The sequence below is a fragment of the Austrofundulus limnaeus genome, unplaced genomic scaffold, assembly GCF_001266775.1.
Source record: "Austrofundulus limnaeus strain Quisiro unplaced genomic scaffold, Austrofundulus_limnaeus-1.0 Scaffold74, whole genome shotgun sequence".
In the NCBI taxonomy this organism is placed as follows: Eukaryota; Metazoa; Chordata; class Actinopteri; order Cyprinodontiformes; family Rivulidae; genus Austrofundulus; species Austrofundulus limnaeus.
This window is the reverse complement of record NW_013952476.1, coordinates 620,674-624,644: the sequence shown is the minus strand read 5'-3', so window position 1 is coordinate 624,644 and position 3,971 is coordinate 620,674. Positions and strand designations below refer to the sequence as shown.

Here is a 3,971-nt window from a genome sequence, read left to right as displayed (position 1 = left end):
CACACACACACACACACACACACACACACACACACACACACACACACACACACACACGTTTTTAAATCCCTGTGGGGACTGTGGATTGATCTCCATTCATTTTTTGGTAATTTTATATCCTAACCCTGACCATTTACCCTAAAATTAACCTGACGTACCTACCTGACCCTCCTGGCTTCATCTTGTTTCACCTCTTGTGTTCCAGAGAGGGGAACAGTTTGGAGGTCCAGGTGGACATTGAGTCTAAACCAGTGAAGCGCAGACATCACAGCGGCGGCAGCAGTGCAGACGACAGCCACGCTGGTCGCTGCGGCTGGACTTACCCCTCCAACGGTGGCACCTCCTCAGAAGGCAAAGGAACCTCCGCTAAGTGGGCCAAAGAGGCRTCGTGCTCCTCCTCCAGCTCAGGAGGCAAAAAGAGTAAAGGCAAACTGCGCAAGAAAGGAGGCGGGGCCACAAAGATCAACGAAACGCGGGAGGAGCTGGACGCTCAGCTTCTGGAGCAGCATAACGCCAACTCCTCGGAGTTTGACTCTCCGTCGCTGAGCGGCAGCCTGCCCTCTGTGGCCGACTCGCACTCCAGCCACTTCTCCGAGTTCAGCGGCTCCGACCTGGAAAGCATGAAGACGTCCTGTAGCCACGGCTCCAGCAGCGCCGATTACCACTTACGCTTCGCCACCGTCAGCCCCCTGCCCGAGGTGGAGAACGACCGCCTAGAGACATGCCCCGCCTCCTCGTCCTCATCGCAGGGACACGGAGCCACCATCGCCCCCCAGTCCCCCACCTCCATCGCCTTTTCTCTGGGAAGCGGCTCGGAGCCGCCTCCTCTCTGCTTCATCATGGAGGAGAACGTCAGCCTGGTGTGTCCTGCTGAGCTGGACTCTCACAGCAACACCGGAGAGCTGCTGAAAGAAAATAACAACAACCAACCACAACAACCAGCCCACAGCCAGCAGCAGGCCAGGAGCTCCTGTATACAGACTGATATTTAAAACTCCACACCTTAAGTGCTGCACCGTTTATATTTAACATCATTTCTTTCTTTACACTAACAATCACTGCTTGAGTTTCCTCTGCGTTGTTGGTCTCTTCTTTTACAGCGACTCCAGAATAAAGCAGCTGCTGTGTTTTCATGGGGCGGAGCAGCCATGCAGCAAATGTTCAGGTTGTTATCAATGCTTGTGTTTTTGTCTGTGTGGCCTAACGATCCGAACACAACGCAGCGCTCTGATGTTGCTGCAGCACATCGTTTTGAAATAAAACCACTGTGCCACTTTTGCTACGATTTGTTTTGTTTTACAGAGTCTTTCTGCTTTCCAGAGGCCATCTCAGACAGGGACCAGGCAATATGACTTTCTTTTTTTTTTTGTTTCCCAAAATGTAACGTTAACGTGGAGAACTGTAGTTTTTCTAGTCCGTATTTATTTTGTTCCTTTTCGGCGTTGATTTGAAATGAAGCCTGATGTATAGGTTTGAGGCCTGGGCTCCTTACCCTGAATTATTTTAGCTCTAAAACTAACTCACAGCTAAAGCAGGATGTCACCGGACTGACATCGTTGACTCAGAACATACAGATTCCCTCTCACGACTTAACGTCGGTGACTCGTGGGAGGAAATTCAACTTTGCAAACATTGGTCACCCACTTGCCCAGTCAGATCCTGGTCTGGACCCAGACCCAGCGATGGTGCTCAGCGGCTCTTCAGCAGCTCGTTAACTACTGACTTCATATCTGTAGCTGAAGTTTTACCTTAAAGAGCACACTTCAGCTCTGTGGTCATACACGTGAGGAGTTTCAGTTAATCAGGGACCATCCAGGTTATTGGAACGTAAAGGTGGGTCAGATCCTCCGAACTGTACGGAGAAAAGATTTTCTCCTGCTTTCTTCACAGCGATGCTCTCACCTCCTGTGGGTCAGAATATCTTCGTTAACTCGTGGTGCCTTCAAGAAGCTGTCAAACTCACTGCAGAGAGAATGTTTGTGTTGGAGGGGCAGAACATACTGAGGTAGACATGAGCAACGTTTCAACTGCCTACCAAAGACAGCACTCAGKCTATTGATAAATCTCGTTCTCAGTTTCGTGCATCCCTTTTTTTTAAACACACCATGGACGTGAATGAAGAGCAGCCTGGGGTTTTAGTTACAGACTTCTGTTTTCATGTTTCACAAATGCTACGCAAACACGGCCCGAGGCACCTGCACTGTTATCAGGACTTAATGTTCTGCACAAAGGTTAATAGAGATTGTCAAGTTGAGTTTATTTTTTTAGTGTTGACCCATCCTGATGATTCTTCCTGTGATTCCTGTTTGTGTTGCCAAACGGTGCTGCTGAGCAGACTTGAAAAGTGTTTGGGGTTTTTCTCGTTAATTTCAGTGTTGGCTGAGCCCGTGGTCCGCTTTCAGACCCCTGAACCGGCTCAGGTGAACTCCGGTCTGTTACTGAATGAACACTTGGTTTGGTTCTGATGTCCGGCAGTCGTCCCTGCATCCAAGCAAAACGTTATTTTCTTTTGTTTTATTTCTGTTCTCATTCTTCACCAAAATTCCAGTTTTTGTTCTAATTTGGATACTAGTGCCAGATGAAAATGCTCATTTGTGCAGTTCAGCTTAAAAAAATTGTATAATTCTTTGTTAATTTGCTTTACTATATGCATGTAAATGCATATCCAAAAAAATAAAAAATATATATGTAAGAAATGCCTTTAAGTTTGATTKTTTTAAAGCAATACAAGCATCATTAAACTCTTATCTGAAGTATTCCTCTTTTATTTTAAACCCTGCACACATTTTTCACAACTAAACTGACGTCTACAGCAGCAGAACTAAGGAATAACTCAACCAACCATAAACATAAGATTTATTTTAAAAAAACAGGAACCACAAGTAAACCTGCAGTCTGAGAGTGAAGTACTCTGTTAGGAAAATATGGAACAATAAGATGTTTAATATATGATGGAGCTTGGTTGTTAAGAGCTTTGTATGTTAGGAGTAATATTTTAAATTCTATTCTGAATTTGACAGGGAGCCAGTGGAGAGAAGCTAAAACTGGAGAAATATGATCTCCTTCAACTCTCATTAAAACTCTAGCAGCAGCATTTTGGRTTAACTGAAGACTTCTTWAAGAGGTTTTTGTATTACCAGATAATAAAGAATTACAGTAATCCAGTCTAGACGTGATAAACGCATGAATCAGTTTTTCTGCATCATTTTTACAAAATGTTTCTAATTTTAGTGATATTACATAGGTGGAAGAAGGCGGTCCTGGAAATAATTTTAGTGTGGGGGTTAAAAGACGTGGGTAAATATATCAACATAATAATCTATGCTGTTTAATAACTAATATATTGTAKAAAGAAGAGCTATGGTGGGTCGCTGCATCCCTCCCACTACTTGAACCTCTGGTATTTTCATTTACCTTAGGCAGAGTTGGGTAGGAACTAGTTACATTTACTTGAGTAACTTATTGGAAAAAAATGTACTTTAGGGAGTATTTTTACTACACTGTACTTTTTACTTTTACTTGAGTAATTTTACTAGGAAGTATCACTCTTTCTTTGAGTAAAATTTCTGGAAACTTCCTGCTTTGAGTAACTTCACTGAATGAAGCTTGTTTTCCCTAAAACTTCATCATACAGACACACACTGTTAGTTTCATAAATTTTATACTGAAATAAACTGATAAGGAATTATTGTTTTTACCTGAATTTATTATTTTGTTATTATGCTATTTCTATGAACTGGAGGAGAGACGAAATGTTTCAATAAAGATGAACCCATCCAGAGGACCTATTTAATTTTTCTTTTTGATTTTTTTCTGCCTGGATTACTGAGAAGCATCAGGAAATTTCTATGAATTATTTTCATTTTGATCTAAAATACCAAAATTTCCACCTAGCTTTATACTTTGGTCCATCTGGCTTTTAAATATTAAATGACTGATGTCTTGATCAGTTACTCAGTACTTCAGTATCT

General features: G+C 42.7%; 1 pseudogene; it reads left to right on the top strand.

The window, feature by feature from the left end:
* Positions 1-205: 205 nt before the first annotated feature.
* LOC106519259 (E3 ubiquitin-protein ligase RNF19A pseudogene) lies at positions 206-2,692 on the top strand (annotated as a pseudogene).
* The last annotated feature ends 1,279 nt before the right edge of the window (positions 2,693-3,971 follow it).